Genomic DNA, 22,269 nt, shown 5'->3' with positions numbered 1-22,269 from the left:
ATAATGAAGTTCATAACGGACAAGGGAACAGTTGGCTCCATAAGGGGAGACCTAGAAGCGGCAGTCGCCTGTGACAACGCCAGCCTCTCCCTAATGAAAGAATCTAAGAAGGCAACTGGCGTGTTCTTGGCAGACCTGGACATCAGGATGGAGGACAAGCCAAGACCAGAACCAGAAGGGGACATGGAAAAGTTTCAGATAGGAAAGTCGGCAGACCAGTTTACCTTCGTAAACAATAACCTACCCCCACGAACACAAGGGCCCCCTCATGGAGGTCGTAAGGGCGAACGGTGACCTCTTTGCGTGGACACCATCAGACATGCCGGGATTGGATCCCGAGGTCATGTCCCACCGACTAGCCGTGAAACCAGACGCCAAGCCAGTAGCCCAGCGGCGAAGAAAGATGTCTCAAGAAAGGGCCAATGAAGTCGCCAAACAAACAGCCAGGTTGTTGGAAGCAGGATTCATCAAAGAACTTGAGTACTCGACATGGCTGTCCAACGTCATCCTAGTAAAAAAAGCCAGCGGGAGGTGGAGAATGTGGGTTGACTATTTCGACCTGAACAAAGAATGCCCCAAAGACTCTTTCCCCCTCCCCAACATTGACACCTTGCTAGACTCGGCGGTAGGGTATCGTTTTCTCAGCTTCATGGATGTGTACTCCGGCTATAACCAGATCCCAATGCACCGACCCGACGAGGACAAAACGGCATTCATAACGCCAGGAGGCACCTATTGTTACAAAGTAATGCCATTTGGGCTGAAGAACGCAGGAGCCACCTATCAAAGGCTAATGAGCAAGGTCTTCCACAACCTCATCAGCAAGACAGTAGAAGTGTACGTCAACGACATCTTGGTGAAAACAGCAGAGCCGAACAGGCTAATAGATGACATCCAAGCTGTCTTCAAAGCACTAAGAAAATTCAAAATGAGGCTCAACCCACTCAAATGCGCATTCGCCATGAAAGCAGGGAAATTCTTAGGATTTATGATAATACAAAGAGGGGTGGAAGCCAACCCAGACAAGTGCAAAGCCGTCCTCAAAATGACAAGTCCTGGGTGCATCAAAGATGTGCATCGACTCACTGGGAAGCTCACGGCTCTATCCCGGTTCCTCGAAGCCTCGGCGGAAAGGGCCATCCCATTCTTCAACCTAATGAAGAAAAGAATCGCCTTTGAGTGGACCCCGACATGTGAAGAAGCATTCAGCCACTTCAAGAAGATACTCTCAGAACCTCCCGTGCTCAGCAAACCCAGAGAGGGGGAACCTCTGTACTTATACCTAGCAGTGACCACACAAGCCATGGCGGCAGTCCTTGTCCGAGAGGAAGACAAGACTCAACGCCCAATATACTTCATCAGCAAAGTACTCCAATGGGCGGAGTTGAAGTACACCAAGTTGGAAAAATTGGCTTACGCCCTACTAACCTCATCCAGAAGGCTAAAAGAGTACTTCCAAGGGCACGTGATCATCCTAAGAACCGACCAGACCATTCGGCAAGTCCTCTAGAAACCCGATCTCGCGGGAAGAATGATGGCATGGGCAATAGAGCTGTCCTAATATGACTTGCAATACGAACCCAGGCAGGCAATTAAAGCCCAAGCGATGGCAGATTTTCTGGTAGAGGTCACAGGAGAGGCTCCCAACATACTAAACACACGGTGAAAACTCCATGTTGACGGAGCATCCAACCAAACGTTCGGAGGGGCTGGGATCATTCTCGAGAACTCGGCAAGAGTAGCTTACGAGCAATCGATCAAGTTCGATTTCCCAGTCTCCAACAACCAGGCAGAGTACGAAGCCCTGATAGGAGGGTTAATCCTAGCCCAAGAGGTTGGAGCATCAAGGGTGGAAGTTAGTAGCGACTCCTCGTCACCTTTCAGATAAACGACAGCTACCAGGCCAGGGACACACTACTACAAAAATACCTGGAAAAGGTAAAGGAGCTATGCAAAAGCTTCGAGGAAGTCAAAATTCAGCATGTCCCTAGAGAGAGAAACGCCCGAGCCGACCTCCTCTCCAAGCTAGCAAGCACCAAGCCCGGGACGAGAAACAGATCATTAATTCAAGGGCTAGCAACTGAACCTGCAATCATCTTGTGTGCAACCCAAACGCCGAACCCCCCTCTTGGATAGACCCTATCCTCTGATACTTGGAGCATGGTGATGCATGAGCATCTTTCCTATATTTTCCTAGTGAATTTGCATTTAATTTGTTGAGTTTAATAAAGAATTAATTATTTTTTAGCCACTATGGATGCTACTTTGATTCTCATGTAATTCTGTTTATTTTAGGTAGCATTCAACTCGATTTGATGGAGTTTCTGCAGCACAAGAATTAAAGGAGATGTCAGCGAGGAGCGACGCGTGCGCGTACCTGACGCGTACACGTGGCATGCGCCACATGCAGAAAATGCAGAAAACGCAGAAAATGCAGAAAACGCTGATTAATTAATTCTAATTTAAAACTTTATTTTTATTTTAATTAGGAAAAGATATTATTTAGTTTTAGAAATTAGATTTTAAATTTATTAGGATTAGATATAAAAGGAAAAAGAAACTTCCCTTTTGGAAAGGTCCCAACGGGATCCCAACATTAGTTAACTTTTCATTCTACCTCAGCCCAATTTACAATCCTAGTTTTTCACTCTGAACCATGAGCAGCTAAACCTCCATTGTTAAGGTTAGGAGCTTTGTCTATTTGTATGGATTGATTCTATTACTTTTCTATTTTAATTCATGTACTGATTTATAATTTAAGAATTATTTTTGCTCTTTATCTTATGAATTTGGGTGGAACGGAAGTATGATCCTCTTTCTAATTGAGTTCTTGTATAACTTGAAAAAGCTCTTTACTTGAACAACAGCTTGAAAACAATTTCTCCTAAATTCAAATTATCTGGACTTAACGGGATACGTGACATATAATCCTCTTATATTTGGATAATTAGGATTTTTGTGGCATAATAACTAGAATTAAACTTCACCCTCTAATTGGAATTAATTGACCAAGGAATTGGCAGTTAATGAGAATTAGAGGAGACTAGAAAGGTCTAAGGAATTAGGGTCTAATCACATATAGTTTGCCATGAATTAAATCTTACATGATTAAAATAGTTAGTAAGAAAAGTTAATCTGGAAAAATAGATAACTCTGAAACCTTAACTGCCTTCTCCATATTTTATTCCCAACCTATTCACTTGCTTGTTTTCAAACTCTGAATTTATTATTTAATGCTTTTTGAACTCTCAAACACTATTTTCTGCTTGTCTGACTAAGCCTATCACTCAGTTATTTTTGCTTGATCCATCAATTCTCGTGGGATCGACCCTCACTCACCTGAGGTATTACTTGGTACGACTCGGTGCACTTGCCGGTTAGTTTGTGGCTATAAATTCTGCACCAAGTTTTTGGCGCCGTTGCCGGGGATTGACTGTGATTAACAACTATTAGTTGTTTGATTGCTTATATTAGGCGTTTTAGTTTTAATTTTTTTATTTATTTGTTGCTTTATTAATTTCAAAAAAAAAATAGTATTGATATTTTTTTTCTTAATTTCTGAAATTAAGTTTGGTGTTACCTAGTTAATTTTATTCTAATTTTCCTGTTAAATTTTCGAAATTTTTTTTGTCTAATTTCTGTTATCATTTTCGAAATTTTTTTCTATTTTATTTATTTAGTATTTCTATTTTATTATTTTACACAGGTTACCTCACTAGGAGTTCTCTGCACTCTAACGTAGAGAACCCCATTTTTTTTTCTTGTCTTCTGTCTGTTTATGAGCAGGAACAGGGACAAGGAACCTCTGTTAGACTTTGACCCTGAACCTGAAAGGACTTGTAGACGATGTTTACAACAATCAAGACTTTATAAGGCTGCAAAATCCACTATGGATCCTAACAATGCTGCTAATGCCAATGTGGCAAATCCAAATGGGGATGAGCAACAAAGGAGAGTGCTTGGCTCTTATTCTGCCCCTACTGCGGATCTTTATGAAAAAAGCATTGTGGTGCCTCCTATAGCTGCGAACAACTTTGAGTTGAAGCCACAATTGGTCACCCTGTTGTAACAAAATTGCCAGTATCATGGACTTCTTCATGAAGATCCAAATCAATTTATCTCTGATTTTCTGCAGATTTATGATATTGTGAAGACAAATGGAGTGAACCCTGAGGTGTACAAACTCATGCTCTTCTCGTTTGCTCTGAGGGATAAATCAAAGCTATGGCTAGATTCCCAACCCAAGGAGAGTTTGGATACTTGGGACAAGGTTGTTACTGAGTTTCTTACTAAATTTTTCCCACCAAAGAAGCTGACCAAGCTTAGGTTGGAGGTTCAGACTTTCAGGCAGAAGGATGGTGAAACTCTTTATGAAGCATAAGAGAGATACAAGCTACTGACTAGGCAATGCGCTCCGAACATGTTCTCCAAATGGACCCAACTAGATATCTTTTATGAAGGCTTGGGTGAGATGTCCAAGATGAGCTTAGATACTTCTGCAGGTGGTTCATTGCACAAGAAGAAGACACCAGAGGAGACTATTGAGCTTATTGAATTGGTGGCTAGCAACCAATATCTATACTCATCTAACAGGAATCCTGTGAACTCTGAGACCTCTCAGAAAAGAGGCGTGTTGGAAGTGGAAGCTGTTAATGCTCTTTTTGCTCAGAACAAGCTTATGTCTCAGCAAATAAATCTACTTATTCAGCAGATGGGTGGCATGCAAGTCTCAGCTATCAACACTCAAAATCCACCTCAAGAGGTCTCTTATGACATGGCAGGTAATTTTGTGCAAAATGATACTTATGATTATGCTCAATCCTCTTCTGAACAGGTCAATTACATGGGGAGTGGTCCTAGGAATCCCAACAACGATCCATATTCTAAGACATACAATCAGGGGTGGAGAAATCACCCAAATTTTGGATGGAGGGACCAACCTCAGAGACCTTAGAACTTCAACAATAATTCTCAGGGCGACTTCCAACAGAACAATTACAATAACCGCCAATTTCAGTCTCAGCAACAACAACCAACTCAGCAGGCAAACTCTAAATCCGAAGAAGATTCTAATTGGGAGATGATGAGGAGTTTTATGCAGGAAACCAGAGCCTCCATTAGAAATTTAGAGGTGTAAATGAGCCAACTAAGCAAGCAAATACCTAAGAGGTCTGCAAGTACATTTCCAAGTGATACAGTGGTGAACCCAAGAGAAGATTGCAAGGTTATTCAATTGAGAAGTGGTAAAGTAGTTGGCTCTAAGAAAAAGGCCAATGAAGAGCTAGTTGAAAAGGAAACTCCAGAGAAGAAAAAGGGAGAAGTGGAGCACGCCCCTCCAAAGCGTGCAGACAACCCGTTCCCCGACTCTCTTGACACTTATCCTACCTTGCCAAAGGCTCCTGAATACAAGCCAAAAATGCCATACGCTCAGAGGCTTTAGAAGGCTTCCAAAGAAAAGCAATTTTCTAAATTTTTAGATGTTTTCAAGAAGCTACAGATCAACATTCCTTTTGCAGAGGCTCTTGAGCAAATGCCTCTCTATGCTAAGTTTATGAAAGAATTGTTGACCCACAAGAGGAATTAAAAGGAACAAGAGACAGTGGTGCTAACCAAGGAATGTAGTGCCATTATTCAACACAACCTTCCTAAGAAGATGCCAGACCCATGGAGCTTTGTCATTCCTTGCACCATTGGAGATGTCACCATTCAAAGAGCTTTATGTGATCTTGGAGCTAGCATCAATTTAATGCCACTTTCAGTGATGAAAAAGCTTCAAATTGAGGAGGTAAAACCCACTCGTATTTCTCTTCAACTTGCTGATCTTTCTATTAAATTACCTGTAGGTGTTGTTGAGGATTTACTTGTTAAAGTAGGACCATTTATTTTTCCTGTTGATTTTGTTATATTAGACATGGAAGAGGAGGTAAAATGCTCTATTATACTTGGTAGACCCTTTTTAGCTACAGGTAGAGCTCCGATTGATGTGCAAAAGGGTGAATTAACCCTGAGGGTCAATGAAGAACAGGTGGTCCTCAATGTCTTTGAAGCTCTCAAGCACCCTAATGATTCTGAAGGGTGTATGAAAATTGATGTTATTGAACCACTTGTTCAAGAGGTACTGAAAGTTGAGGTACTTGATGACATTCTGGATCCTATTTCTGAGTATGAATTAGTTGAAGTTGATGATTCACCACCCCAGAAAGCTATGGTTCACACGCCTAAAGCAGAGGAGGAAGCCCCCAAGCTTGAGCTCAAACCTTTACCTCCTTCTCTGAAATATGTGTTCTTGGGTGAAAATGATTCTTATCCAGTGATTATTAGCTCTTCCCTGAAGTCTGAAGAGGAAGAGGCGCTTATTTCAGTGCTCAGAAGCCATAAAACAGCTCTTGGGTGGACCATTAGTGACTTGAAAGGGATTAGTCCAACCAAGTGTATGCACAAGATCCTCCTTGAAGATGATGCTAAACCAGTTGTGCAACAACAAAGGAGACTCAATCCAACTATTAAAGAGGTGGTCCAAAAAGAGGTAATGAAATTATGGGAAGCAGGTATTATTTACCCTATTTCTGATAAACCTTGGGTAAGTCCTGTGCAGGTAGTTCCTAAGAAAGGAGGGATGACAATGATCAAGAATGAAAAGAATGAGCTTATTCCTACAAAAACAGTCACAGGTTGGAGAATGTATATAGTCTACAGGAGGCTCAACACTGCTACAAGGAAGGATCATTTTTCCCTGCCTTTCATTGATCAGATGCTTGAGAGGTTAGCTAGTCATGCTTTTTATTGTTTTCTAGATGGATATTCTAGATATAATCAGATTGCAGTGGACCCTCAAGATCAAGAGAAGACAGCATTCACATGCCCCTTTGGAGTATTTGCCTACAGGAGAATGCCATTTGGACTTTGTAATGCTCTAGCAACTTTTCAGAGGTGTATGCTTTCAATTTTTTCTGACATGGTTAAAAAGTTCATTGAGGTATTTATGGATGACTTTTCTATTTTTGGTAATTATTTCGAAACGGTGTCAAGAATCAAACCTTGTTTTGAATTGGGAAAAATGCCATTTTATGGTCACAGAAGGCGTTGTTCTTGGACACCGAATTTCAAGTAAGGGGATTGAGGTTGACAGAGCAAAGGTGGAGGTAATTGAAAAATTACCACCAGCAGCTAATGTTAAGGCATTTAGGAGTTTCTTGGGTCATGCAGGATTTTATAGGAGATTCATAAAGGACTTTTCTAAAATTGCTAAACCATTGAGCAACCTGTTGGTTGTTGATGTTCCTTTTGTCTTTGATTCTGATTGTCTGCATGCTTTTGAAACTCTAAAAACAAACCTTACCTCTGCCCCCATTATAGCTCCCCCTGACTGGGATTTACCATTTGAATTGATGTGTGATCCCAGTGATTTTGCTATAGGAGCTATTTTAGAAAAGAGGCATGGTAAGCTTGTACATGACATTTACTATTCCAGTCTGTGTTAAATGATACCCAAAAGAATTACATAACTACAGAAAAGGAATTATTAGCTGTTGTGTATGCTGTTGATAAGTTTAGGTCTTGTTTACTTGGTTCTAAGGTTATTGTTTATACTGACCATGCTGTTTTGAAGTACCTTCTAACTAAGCAGGACTCTAAACCAAGATTAATCAGATGGGTGTTACTCCTTCAGGAGTTTGATATTGAGATAAAAAACAGGAAAGGATCAAAAAATCAAGTAGCTGACTATCTCTCCAGGATTGAGCCTGAAGCCGGAGTACAACCACCCACAGCTGTGACTGAGACGTTTTCGGATGAGCAATTATTCCTCATTCAGCAGGCTCCATAGTTTGCAGATATTACAAATTATAAGGCCATGAATTTTATACCAAAGGAGTACAGTAGACAACAAGTAAAAAAGCTATTGATTGATGCAAAGTACTACATTTGGGAGGAACCATACCTTTTTAAAAGGTGTTCAGATGGTATCATCCGGAGATGTGTCCCAAATGAAGAAACACAGCAAATCCTTTGGCATTGTCATGGTTCAGATTATGGAGGCCACTTTGGTGGTGAAAAGACAGCTGCAAAGGTCCTTCAGAGCAGGTTTTACTGGCCGACTCTCTTCAGAGATTCAAGAGAATTTGTGAAGCACTGTGATAGATGTGAAAAAGCCACAAATCTCTCTGCCAACCATGAAATTCCACAGCAGGGGATTCTTGAGGTTGAGTTATTTGATGTGCGGGGTATTGATTTCATGGAACCTTTTCACCCTCACATTCAAACAACTATATTCTAGTGGCAGTTGATTATGTGTCCAAGTGGGTGGAAGCTGTGGCTCTACCCACCAATGATGCTAAGGTGGTAATGAGCTTTCTTTGGAGATATATCTTTAGCCGGTTTGGTGTCCCAAGGACACTGGTTAGTGATGGAGGCAGTCACTTCTGTAACAGACAGCTGGACTCTCTTCTGCAGAGATATGGAGTCCGTCATAAAGTGGCATCCCCCTATCACCCTCAGACAAGTGGACAGGTTGAAGTTTCCAACAGGGAATTTAAGAGGATTCTAGAGAAGATCGTCGGTGTTTTAAGAAAAGACTGGTCTAGGAAGCTTGATGATGCTCTCTGGGCATGCCGGACAGCATACAAGACTCCCATTGGCATGTTCCCTTATCAGTTGGTCTATGGCAAATCCTGTCACTTGCCAATTGAGCTAGAGTACAAAGCTTACTGGGCAATCAGGTATCTGAATCTTAATTCAGAAGCTGCAGGAATTAAGCGAATGCTTCAGTTGAATGAGCTTGATGAATTCAGATATTCAGCCTATGAGAATGCCAAGCTCTATAAGGAGAGAACCAAGCTATTGCATGACAAGAAGATTGCCATCAGAGTCTTTGAGTTAGGATAGTGAGTGCTTTTGTATAATTCAAGGCTCAAACTCTTTCCCGAGAAGCTGAAATCTTGGTGGTCAGGACCGTTTGTGGTTACCAGAGCTTCACTATATGGTCATGTGGAAATACAGGAAGAGAATTCTAACAGAAAATTTACAGTGAATGGCCAGAGGTTGAAGCACTATCTTGGAGGCGAGATTGATCGCCAGAGGTCCACTCATCTACTAAATTAGCAGAACTGACCGTCAAGCTAGTGACGTTAAAGAAGCGCTTGTCGGGAGGCAACCCGATAATTTTGTATCCTTAGTTACTTTTCGTAGTAGTAGTTTTCTTACTTATTTAATTTTTATTGAGTTTTTACTATTTTTCTGATCATGCAGCTAGTTTAAGAACAGGAACTGGATAATTTAAAAAAAACCGAGCACACGACACGCAAGCATCGCTGACGCGTACGCGTCATATGTGTGTGCATGAAAAATAAAATTGAATAGAGAGTTGTGCAGGAGTGGTTCTGGTGGAGTGCCTAGCGCACAAGCGAGCCCACGCGTACGCGTGACCCTGCAAATCGGCGTAAATGGGTGTATGGCCAGAGAGTTATGATGGTATGGGGCTGGAATGGTGCTGGGAGCACAAGTCGCATCACGCGTATGCGTCCCTGATGCGTTCACGTCATTTTCCCACCCTGGCCGTCCATGCGTATGCATCCCTGACGCGTACGCATCGCTTGAAATTCACGCAATCCACGCGTACGCGTTCCTTACGTGTATGCGTCGCATACGACGCCCAATTAAACCACCTCAGCACCTGATTTCAAATCATCCAGCCCCCAATCCTAATTCTCTCTTATTCTTTTATCCTTTTATTCTTCTTTCATTATACTATTTGTTTTTGTTTTCAGTTCTTCTTTACTTGAGGACAAGCAAACCCTTAAGTTTGGTGTTGTCGCTTTGCTTATGGATTTTCTATGGGACCAAAGGGAGGCGAATCATCTTCACTGAAGAGCATAGCCGGAGGAATGAGATGGCCACCAACATAATTGAGGTGGTTGAATTCCTTTCATTCTATATTCCTTCCCGCTCTTACTATGTTATGTTCCGGTTTTTCTGCTATTTTGTCTCGTTTATTGCATGATCCTTTATTAGATAAATTCCTAGGTTTTAGTTTGGTTCTGTTAGTTGCTTTAATTCTGAAAGGTGTCTCATGTATTGTCCACTGAGCTTGAAATCAAAAAAAAAAAAGAAGAAAAGATGTAGTGCATGAGAAATTGAGTTTAATTTCTAGAATAGTCTCATTTATTCAAATGTGGTGGTATTTTCTGTGACTTTGAATGCATGACATGAACAGTTCATATTTAAATTTGAATCAAAGAATGTTGATGTACAAGGAACAAGAATTTAGAGAATTATTATGAAGTCTCTGCAATAAGTAAAAGTTTAATCCTTGAAGCAAAAGAAGCAACAAAAAAAAATATAAAAGCAAGGTCCAAGGCTCTGAGCATCAATGACTAGGGAGGTCAAACATGATTAAAAACTCAAAGAGTTGTTTCCCTAGTCACATGCTTGTGGTGTTCTTGTGTCAAGTAATCCTTGAGACAAAACATTTAGAGTCGAGATCAATTGTAATTAACAGAGTATGCCAAAGGCTTTGAGCACCACTGTCTGGGAGTAACTAAAAGGAAAATCAAAACTTAAAGAGAGTTCCCCAGTTAAGTGCTTGTGGTGTTTCTGTGTCAAGTGAAGCTTGAGACAAAACATTTAAAATCACGGCTAGGCTCAAGGTGCAAAGCACCAAAGAAAAAAAAAGAATCAAAGAAAAATTGATGTGTTCAAGGGTTAAATTGAGTTACAAATGATCAGAGAATTCATAATATTATCCGGATTCTAATTCCGAATGACAGTGACATCCTTCTGATTCAAAGGAGAGTGAGATGCCAAAACTATTCAAGATTGTAGTTGTAAACCCCACTATAAGAAGAGACCTGAGCTTAATCAAACTCTCATTCTCATGCAAATTCACATCCTAAGCCTAAATTAATTTTGGTTGCTTGAGGACAAGCAACAATTCAAGTTTGGTGTTGTGATGCGTGAGCATCTTTCCTATCTTTTCCTAGTGAATTTGTGATGCGTGAGCATCTTTTCTATCTTTTCCTAGTGAATTTGCATTCAATTTGTTGATTTTAATCAAGAATTACTTATCTTTTAGCCACTATGGATGCTACTTTGAGTCATGTACAATTCTATTTAATTTAGGTAGTATTCGGCTGAATTTGATGGAGTTTTCGCAGAAAAAGAGAAGAAGGCGAATGATGCTGTCAACCCTGACCTCTCTGCACTCAAACCTGAATATCTGGAGCTACAGAGGTCCAATGGACGTGATTCTAGTGGCATTGGAAAGCTAACTTTCAGAGCTTTCCAACGATATATAATAGTCCATACATCTTCTCCACCAAGTTAGCAAAGGTGGCGCCTAACTTGAGATTTCTCAAGTTAGGCGCAAGGATGAAGGAAAAGCGCCCAAGGAGTCTGCCTAGGCTGTGCCTAACTTGAGAATTCTCAAGTTAGGCGCAAGACACCAACAAGCATGCATAAGGAGCAACTCACACTCCATGTAAGGCGCATGAATCCTTGAGTTAGGCGCAACCTCACCCACTCAAACTCCAATCCATGCGGCCAGGACCAAGTAAGGCGTGGACAACCCCAAGTTAGGTGCATGATCTCCCGAATCAAGTGGTCCCAGCGTCCAAAATAAGGCTGTTCGAAGATTTTATTTTAATTCTGATTAAGCTTTAATTTTATCTTAAAAATAGGAAAAGATATTATTTAGTTTTAAAAATTATAATTTACATTAATTAGGATTAGATATAAAAGGGAAGAGAATTAGTCCTTCGGGCTCTTCTCTTTTCTTCCACCTCATTCTGCAATTTACAGTTTTTCACAATCCTAGTTTTCTCTCTAAACCATGAGCGACTAAACCTCCACTGTTAAGGTTAGGAGCTCTGTCTATTGTATGGATTGATACTATTATTTTTTCTATTTTAATTCATGTAATGATTTATATTTCAAGAATCGTTTTCGTTCTTTATCTTATGAATTTGGGTGGAACGGAAGTATGACCCTTGTTTTAATTGAGTTCTTGTATAACTTGGAAAAGCTCTTTACTTGAACAACAGCTTAAAAATAATCTCTCCTAAACTTCTAATTATCTGGACTTAACGGGATATGTGACATATAATCCTTTTATCTATGGGTAATTAGAGTTTCTGTGGCACATAAACTAGAATTGAACTTCATCCTCTAATTGGAATTAAGTGACCAAGGAATTGGCGGTTGATGAAAGTTAGAGTAGACTAAGAAGGTCTAAGGAATTAGGGCTTAATCATATATAGTTTGCCATGAATTAAGTCTTGCATGATTAAAATAGTTAGTAAGAAAAGTCAATCCAGAAAATAGATAACTCCGAAGCCTTAACTGTTTCTCCATATATTATTCACTATTTGTTTACTGCTTGCTTTTCTGATATTCTGAATTTACTGATTAATGCAATTGAACTCTCAACATCATTTTCTGTTAGCCTAACTAAGTAAATCACATAACCATTGTTGCTTAATCCATCAATCCTCATGGGATCGACCCTTACTCACGTAAGGTATTACGTGGTACGACACGGTGGATTTGCCGGTAAGTTTGTGGTCTTGAATTCCGCACCAAGTTTTTGGCGCCGTTGTCGGGGATTGATAGTGATTAACAACTACTAGTTGTTTGATTGCTTAGATTAGGCACTTTAGTTCTCATTTTTACATAATTGTCACTTTATTATTTTCAAAAAAAAAATTATATATATATATATATATATATATATATATATATATATAATTAAATTAGCACTAATATTTTCCTTATCTTTTTTCGTTAGCACCCCCCTCCCCTGCTTCGTTTTCTTTCTTTTGTCTTTTATTATTTAATAAATAAAATATATATTTATATATATTTACATTAGTACGAATATATTTTTTTTAGTTTATGAAATTAAGTTTGGTGCTACCTAGTTAAGTTTGTTTTAATTTCTTTATTTAATTTTCCCTTTAAATTTTCGAATTTTTTTTATTGGGTCGTAAGTATTTTTAATTTATTATTTTACACAAGTTACCTCACTGGAAATTCTCTGTACTCTGACGTAGAAAGTTCCACCTTTTCTTGTCTTCTATCTGTTTATGAGCAGGAACAGGGACAAGGAACCTCTGTTAGACTTTGATCCTGAACCTGAAAGGACTTTGAGGCGGCGTTTGCAACAAGCAAGACTTTACAAGGCTACAGAGTCCACTGTGGATCATAATAATAATGTTGTTAATGCCAATGTGACAAACCCGAATGAGAATGAGCAAAGGAGAGTGCTTGGCTCTTATTCTGCTCCTACTGCAGACCTTTATGGAAAAAGTATTGTGGTGCCCCCTATAGCTGTAAACAACTTTGAGTTGAAGTCACAATTAGTCACCCTGGTGTAACAAAACTGCCAGTATCATGGTCTTCCCCACGAAGACCCAAATCAATTTATTTTTGATTTTCTGCAGATTTTTGATACTGTGAAGACAAATGGGGTGAACCCTGAGGTATACAAACTCATGCTCTTTCCGTTTGTTTTGAGGGATAAAGCAAAGCTATGGCTAGATTCTCAACCCAAGGAGAGTTTGGATACTTGGGAAAAGGTTGTTACTGAGTTTCTTACTAAATTTTTCCCACCAAAGAAGCTGACTAAGCTTAGGTTGGAGGTTCATACCATCAGGTATAAGGATGGAGAAACTCTATATGAAGCTTGAGAGAGGTACAAGCTACTGACTAGGCAATGCCCTCTGGACATGTTCTCCAAATGGACCCAACTAGATATCTTTTATGAAGGCTTGGGTGAGATGTCCAAGATAAGCTTAGATACTTCTGCAGGTGGTTCATTGCACAAGAAGAAGACACCAGAGGAGACTGTTGAGCTTATTGAATTGGTGGCTGATGAGCGGATAATTCATACGCTTTTTGGCATTGTTTTTAGTATGTTTTTAGTAGGATCTAGTTACTTTTAGGGATGTTTTTATTAGTTTTTATGTTAAATTCACATTTCTGGACTTTACTATGAGTTTGTGTGTTTTTCTGTAATTTCAGGTATTTTCTGGCTGAAATTGAGGGACTTGAGCAAAAATCAGATTCAGAGGTTGAAGAAGAACTGCTGATGTTGTTGGATTCTGACCTCCCTTTACTCAAAGTGAATTTTCTGGAGCTACAGAACTCAAAATAGCGCGCTTCCAATTGCGTTGGAAAATAGACATCCAGGGCTTTCCAGCAATATATAATAGTCCATACTTTGGCCAAGTTTAGATGATGCAAATGGGCGTTGAACGGCAGTTCTACGCTGCAGTCTGGAGTTAAACGCCAGAAACACGTCACAAGCCAGAGTTGAATGCCAGAAACACGTTACAAACTGGCGTTCAACTCCAAGAATGACCTCTCCACGTGTAAACTTCAAGCTCAGCCCAAGCAAATACCAAGTGGGCCCCCGGAGTGGATTTATGCATCAATTACTTACTTCTGTAAACCCTAGTGACTAGTTTAGTATATATAGGACTTTTTACTATTGTATTAGGGATCTTTGATCAGTTTTATGCTATTGATGAGAGGACTTTTGCGTGATCTAGAAATTTGCGGATAAATCCTTGTTGCAAGTATAGTTTCTAAACCTTCAAAAGTCCTTTCATACAAACGTTTTGGTTGTCACAAGTAACAAACCCCTTTGAAATTGATAACCGAGTATTAAACCTCGGGTCGTCTTCTCAAGGAATTGCAGGGAAGTATGTTCTTATTATTGGTTATGAGTTTGTAAATTGGGGTTTAGGAAGTAAGGTGGGAATATGTTATATGACAAGTAAAATAAAATAATAATAATAAAAATAAAATAAAATCTCTTGGCAAGGTATGAGAACTGGAAGTCCTATCCTTATCAATTGTGATGAGAATTGGATTTTAATCCCACTTTGTTAACCTTTGCTAAACAAAGGAAGGTTAAGTGGACTGATTAGCATGATTCTCAAGTCCTAGTCTAATCAGAATCTGCCAATTTCAACCACTGTTTTATTTGACAGCTCAAGTGTTACCAATTACTTGACCCAAGCCAAAGAGGGAAGAAATTCTACTTGAATGAAAATAATTTGGATAAATCGAGAATTTTAATAAATTAAAGAAAGCAATCATAAATCTGAAAAGACCTCAAATAACATTAATTAAGAAAATCAATCCAAACATAAAGAGTCATGAACAATATTTGAGAAAATAAATAAAAATAAAGAACCTGGGATTGAGAGTCACTCCTAAAACTAAGAGAAATCCTAAATCCTAAGAGAGAGAGGAGAGAACCTCTCTCAAAACTAATCTAAATCATGAGAAGTGAATTATTAGAGCCTGTCGATGAATGGATGCATTTCCCCACTTTATAGCCTCTAATCTGTGTTTTCTGGGCCGCAAACTGGGTCAAAAACAGTTTGAGTGCGAAGAGGTCAGGCTGGACAGGTTAGCAATTTCTCCAACTTCTTGCATTCCTTCCACTTTTGCATGCTTTCTTTCCATCCTCTAAGCCATTCCTGCCTTATAATATCTGAAAACACTTAACACACATATCAAGGCATCTAATGGTAATAAGAGAGGATTAATAATAAGCAAATATAAGATCAAAGAAGCATATTTTCAATCAAAGCACATAATTAGGAAGGCAAATGTAAAACCATGCAAATAGTATGAATAAGTGGGTAAAGAGTAGATAGAAACCACTCAATTGAGCACAAGATAAACCATAAAATAGTGGTTTATCAGCTATCTTAGACTTTCATGGGGGCTGGCCATTCGGCCATGCCTGGACCATTATCACTTATGTATTTTCAAACGGTAGAGTTTCTGCACTCCATAGATTAAGGTGTGGAGCTCTGTTGTTCCTCATGAATTAATACAAAGTACCACTGTTTTTCTATTCAATTCAACTTATTCCGCTTCTAAGATATCCATTTGTACTTCAACATGACTGTGATGATCGTGACAGTCATCATCATTCCCTATGAACACGTGCCTGACAACCACTTCCGTTCTACCTTAGATTGACTCAAAAGGCAAACCAGTTCAACTTAGAAGACTGGACCTCAAGCCTGTGGCTAGAGGATGGTTGGAGTTCATCCAACGCTCCATCATTCCCACTAGCAACCGATCTGAAGTTACTGTGGATCGAGCCATCATGATTCATAGCATCATGATTGGAGAGGAAGTAGAAGTTCATGAAGTCATCTCCATTGAACTCTACAAAATAGCCGAAAAGCCCTCCCCCTTGGCAAGGCTAGCTTTCCCTTATCTTATTTGCCATCTATGTTACTTAGCCGGAGCTTTCATAGAAGGAGACATTCCCATTGAGGAAGAGAAGCCCATCACTAAGAAAAGGATGGAGCAAACAAGAGAGCCCACTCATGGAGCTCAAGAAACACGTGAGGAAGCTCATCATCAAGAAATTCCTGAGATACCTCAAGGGATGCACTTTCCTCCATATAATTTTTGGGAGCGAATCAACACCTCCCTAGGAGAATTAAGTTCCAACATGGGATAACTAAGGGTGGAACATCAAGAGCACTCCATCATACTCCATGAAATTAGAGAAGATCAAAGAGCAATGAGGGAGGAGCAACAAAGACAAGGAAGAGACATAGAAGAGCTCAAGGACATCATTGGTTCCTCAAGAAGGAAACGCCACCATCACTAAGGTGGACTCATTCCTTGTTCTTAAATTTTCTGTTTTTTTGTTTTCTTATGTTAAATGTTTATCTATCTTTGTGTCTTTATTACATGATCATTAATGTCTAAGTGTCTATGCCTTAAAGTAGTGAATATGAATCCATCACCTCTCTTAAATGAAAAATGTTTTTAATTCAAAAGAACAAGAAGTACATGAGTTTCGAATTTATCCTTAAACTTAGTTTAATTATATTGATGTGGAGATAATACTTTTTGTTTTCTGAATGAATGCTTGAACAGTGCATATGTCTTTTGAAGTTGGTGTTTTAGAATGTTAAATATGTTGGCTCTTGAAAGAATGATGAACAGGAGACATGTTATTTGATAATCTGAAAAATCATAAAAATGATTCTTGAAGCAAGAAAAAGCAGTGAATACAAAGCTTGCAGAAAAAAAATGGCGAAAAAAAAATATAGAAAAAGAAAAAGCAAGCAGAAAAAGCCAAAAGCTCTTAAAACCAAAAGGCAAGAGCAAAAAGCCAATAACCCTTAAAACCAAAAGGCAATGGTAAATAAAAGGGATCCCAAGGCTTTGAGCATCAGTGGATAGGAGGGCCTAAAGGAACAAAATCCTGGCCTAAGCGGCTAAACCAAGCTGTCCCTAACCATGTGCTTGGGGCGTGAAGGTGTCAAGTGAAAACTTGAGACTGAGCGGTTAAAGTCAAGGTCCAAAGCAAAAAAAAAAAAAACAGTGTGCTTAAGAACCCTGGACACCTCTAATTGGGGACTTTAGCGTAGCTGAGTCACAATCTGAAAAGGTTCACCCAGTTATGTGTCTGTGGCATTTATGTATCCGGTGGTAATACTGGAAAACAAAGTGCTTAGGGCCACGGCCAAGACTCATAAAGTAGCTGTGTTCAAGAATCAATATACTGAACTAGGAGAATCAATAACACTATCTGAACTCTGAGTTCCTATAGATGCCAATCATTCTGAACCTCAATGGATAAAGTGAGATGCCAAAACTATTCAAGAGGCAAAAAGCTACAAGTCCCGCTCATCTGATTGGAGCTATGTTTCATTGATAGTTTGGAATTTATAGTATATTCTCTTCTTTTATCCTATTTGATTTTCAGTTGCTTGGGGACAAGCAACAATTTAAGTTTGGTGTTGTGATGAGCGGATAATTTATACGCTTTTTGGCATTGTTTTTAGTATGTTTTTAGTAGGATCTAGTTACTTTTAGGGATGTTTTTATTAGTTTTTATGTTAAATTCACATTTCTGGACTTTACTATGAGTTTGTGTATTTTTCTGTAATTTCAGGTATTTTCTGGCTGAAATTGAGGGACTTGAGCAAAAATCATATTCAGAGGTTGAAGAAGGACTACTAATGCTGTTGGATTCTGACCTCCCTGCACTCAAAGTGGGTTTTCTGGAGCTACAGAACTCAAAATGGTGCGCTTTCAATTGCGTTGGAAGGTAGAAATCCAGGGCTTTCCAGCAATATATAATAGTCCATACTTTGGCCAAGTTTAGATGACGCAAATGGGCGTTGAACGCCAGTTCTACGCTGCAGTCTGGAGTTAAACGCCAGAAACACGTCACAAGCCAGAGTTGAACGCCAGAAACATGTTACAAACTGGCGTTCAACTCCAAGAATGACCTCTCCATGTGTAAACTTCAATCTCAGCCCAAGCACACACCAAGTGGGCCCCGGAAGTGGATTTATGCATCAATTACTTACTTCTGTAAACCCTAGTGACTAGTTTAGTATATATAGGACTTTTTACTATTGTATTAGGGATCTTTGATCAGTTTTATGCTATCTTAGACCTTCATGGGGGCTGGCCATTCGGCCATGCCTAGACCATTATCACTTATGTATTTTCAAACGGTAGAGTTTCTGCACTCCATAGATTAAGGTATGGAGCTCTGCTGTTCCTCATGAATTAATACAAAGTACCACTGTTTTTCTATTCAATTCAACTTATTTCGCTTCTAAGATATCCATTCGCACTTCAACATGAATGTGATGATCGTGACAGTCATCATCATTCCCTATGAACACGTGCCTGACAACCACTTCTGTTCTACCTTAGATTGAATGAGTATCTCTTGGATTCCTTAATCAGAATCTTCGTGGTATAAGTTAGAACCCATGGATGGCCATTCCTGAGATCCGGAAAGTCTAAACCTTGTCTGTGATATTTTGAGTAGGATCTGGGAAGGGATGGCTGTGACGAACTTCAAACTTGCGAGTGCTGGGCGTAGTGACAGACGCAAAAGGATAGTAAATCCTATTCCAGTATTATCGAGAACCTCCAGATGATTAGCCATGCTGTGACAGAGCATTTGGACCATTTTCACAGAGAGGATGGGATGTAGCCATTGACAACAGTGATGCCCTTATAGAAAGCTTGCCATGGAAAGGAGTAAGACTGATTCGATGAAGACAGCGGGAAAGCAGAGATTCAGAGGAACGAAAGCATCTCTATACGCTTATCTGAAGCTCTCACCAACGATATGCATAAGTATTCCTATCTTTACATTCTGTTTATTTATTATTATTATTCGAAAACTCTATAACCATTTGATATCCGCCTGACTGAGATTTACAAGGTGACCATAGCTTGCTTCATACCAACAATCTCCGTGGGATCGACCCTTACTCACGTAAGGTTTTATTACTTGGACGACCCAGTGCACTTGCTGGTTAGTTGTGCGAAGTTGTGAAGTTATGTTTGGACCATGGTATTGTGCACCACTTGTTGGCGCCATTGCCAGGGAGAGAACGAACAACAAATTTTACAACCTCTGAGTAACAATTTCGCATACCAAGTTTTTGGCGCCGTTGCCGGGGATTGTTTGAGTTTGGACAACTGACGGTTCATCCTGTTGCTCAGATTACGTAATTTTCTTCTTATTTTGTTTTCAAAAAGTTTTCAAAAATTTTTCAAAAATATTTTCTTCTTTTTCGTTTTTCCCAATTAATATTAAAAAAATATTTTAAAAAAATATATTTTTCTTCAGAATTTTTAAGAATGAATTCTAGTGTTTCATGAAGCATGTAGAAGCCTGGCTGGCTGTAGAGCCACATCTAAATTCATTTGGACTGAGGCTCCCAAGTCATCATTACAAGAGCAAGCTAGTTGTTGCTAATCAAATTTGTTATTGTATGACTGATTTGTATCTTCTAAAGCTTGGCTGGCTATTAAGCCATGTCTAACCCTCAGATTGGAGCTTTAGACTAAGAGTGCAAGATTCCTGGAATTCATATTAAAAATTTTGAAATCTTTATTTCTCTTTTTCACATTAATTTTCGAAAAATATAAAAAAAATTATAAAATCATAAAAATTAAAAATATTTTGTGTTTCTTGTTTGAGTCTTGAGTCAATTTTTAAGTTTGGTGTCAATTGTATTTTTTTTTTAAAATCTATGCATTTTTTTGAAAGTTCATGCATTCATAGTGTTCTTCATGATCTTCAAGTTGTTCTTGGCCAGTCTTCTTGTTTGATCTTCATATTTTCTTGTTTTGTGTCTTTTCTTGTTTTTCATATGCATTCTTGCATTCGTAGTGTCTATACATGAAAAATTTCTAAGTTTGGTGTCTTGCATATTTTCTTTTCTTGAAAATTTTTCAAAAATAAGTTCTTGATATTCATCTTGACATTCATAGTGTTCTTGGTGTTCATCTTGACATTCATAGTATTCTTGCATGCATCACATGTTTAGATCCAAAATTTTCATGCATTGCATCATTTTTCTTGTTTTTCTCTCTCATCATTAAAAATTCAAAAATAAAAAAAATATCTTTCCTTTTTTCTCTCATAAATTTTGAAAATTTGGATTGACTTTTTCAAAAATTTTTAAAATTCAATTGTTTCTTATGAGTCAAATCAAATTTTCAATTTAAAAATCTTATCTTTTTCAAAATCTTTTTCAAAAATCATATCTTTTTCATTTTTTTATTTATTTTCGAAAAAATTTAAAAATATTTTTTAAAAATCCTTTTCTTAATTTTACATCATATTTTCGAAAATATCATCAACAATTAATGTTTTGATTCAAAAATTTCAAGTTTGTTACTTACTTGTTAAGAAAGATTCAAACTTTAAGTTCTAGAATCATATCTTGTGATTTCTTGTGAATCAAGTCATTAATTGTGATTTTAAAAATCAAATCTTTTTCAAAACTAATTTCAATCATATCTTTTCAAAATATCTTTTATCTTATCTTTTTTAAAATATCTCTTCTAACTTCTTATCTTCTTATCTTTTCAAAATTGAATTTCAAATCTTTTTCAACTAACTAATTGACTTTTTTTTGTTCCTCATCTTTTTCAAAACTATCTAACTAACTATCCCTCTCTAATTTTCGAAAATACCTCCCTCTTTTTCAAAAATTCTTTTTAATTAATTAATTGTTTTCAATTTTTAATTTTAATTTTATTTCATTCTTAATTTTCGAAAATCATTAACCCTTTTTCAAAAACTATTTTCAAAATTTAACTTTAAATCCTAATTTTTAATTTTCGAAAACCCTCTCCCTCATCTCCTTCTATTTATCTATTCATCTACTAACACTTCTCTTTACCCAAAATTCGAACCCTTTCTTCTCCTCTGAGTTCGAATTCTTCTCTTCTACATTCTTATTCTTCTTTTCTTCTACTCACATAAGGGAACCTCTATACTGTGGTAAAAAGGATCCCTATTATTATTTTTCTGTTCCCTTCTCTTTCATATGAGCAGGAGCAAGGACAAGAACATTCTTGTTGAAGCAGACCCTGAACCTGAAAGGACTCTGAAGAGGAAACTAAGAGAAGCTAAAATACAACAATCCAGAGACAACCTTACAGGAATTTTCGAACAGGAAGAGGAGATGGCAGCCGAAAATAATAATAATGCAAGGAGGATGCTTGGTGACTTTACTGCACCTAATTCCAATTTACATGGAAGAAGCATCTCCATCCCTGCCATTGGAGCAAACAACTTTGAGCTGAAACCTCAATTAGTTTCTCTAATGCAACAAAACTGCAAGTTTTATGGACTTCCATCTGAAGATCTTTTTCAATTCTTAACTGAATTCTTGCAGATATGTGATACTGTTAAGACTAATGGAGTAGATCCTAAAGTCTACAGGCTCATACTTTTCCCTTTTGCTGTGAGAGACAGAGCTAGAATATGGTTGGACTATCAACCTAAGGATAGCCTGAACTCTTAGGATAAGCTGGTCAAGGCTTTCTTAGCCAAGTTCTTTCCTCCTCAAAAGCTGAGTAAGCTTAGAGTGGATGTTCAAACCTTCAGACAGAAAGAAGGTGAATCCCTCTATGAAGCTTGGGAGAGATACAAGGAACTGACCAAAAAGTATCCTTCTGACATGCTTTCAGAATGGACCATCCTGGATATATTCTATGATGGTCTATCTGAATTAGCTAAGATGTCATTGGATACTTCTGCAGGTGGATCCATTCACCTAAAGAAAATGCCTGCAGAAGCTCAAGAACTCATTAACATGGTTGCTAATAACCAGTTTATGTACACTTCTGAGAGGAATCCTATGAGTAATGGGACGCCTCAGAATAAGGGAGTTCTTGAAATTGATACTCTGAATGCCATATTGGCACAGAATAAAATATTGACTCAGCAAGTCAATATGA

The 22,269-nt window shown here is 38.4% G+C and overlaps 1 non-coding gene across 1 annotated transcript; it reads right to left on the bottom strand.

Moving 5' to 3' along the window:
• Positions 1-21,887: 21,887 nt before the first annotated feature.
• Positions 21,888-21,995, bottom strand: LOC148568888 (small nucleolar RNA R71). Its single transcript, XR_015883080.1, has one exon. It is a non-coding gene; the product is annotated as a small nucleolar RNA R71 (small nucleolar RNA).
• Between the last annotated feature and the right edge of the window lie 274 nt (positions 21,996-22,269).

The sequence above is a fragment of the Arachis ipaensis genome, chromosome B4 (assembly GCF_059453495.1).
Source record: "Arachis ipaensis isolate K30076 ecotype BB chromosome B4, ASM5945349v1, whole genome shotgun sequence".
In the NCBI taxonomy this organism is placed as follows: Eukaryota; Viridiplantae; Streptophyta; class Magnoliopsida; order Fabales; family Fabaceae; genus Arachis; species Arachis ipaensis.
This window is presented reverse-complemented; position numbering and strand designations above follow the sequence as displayed.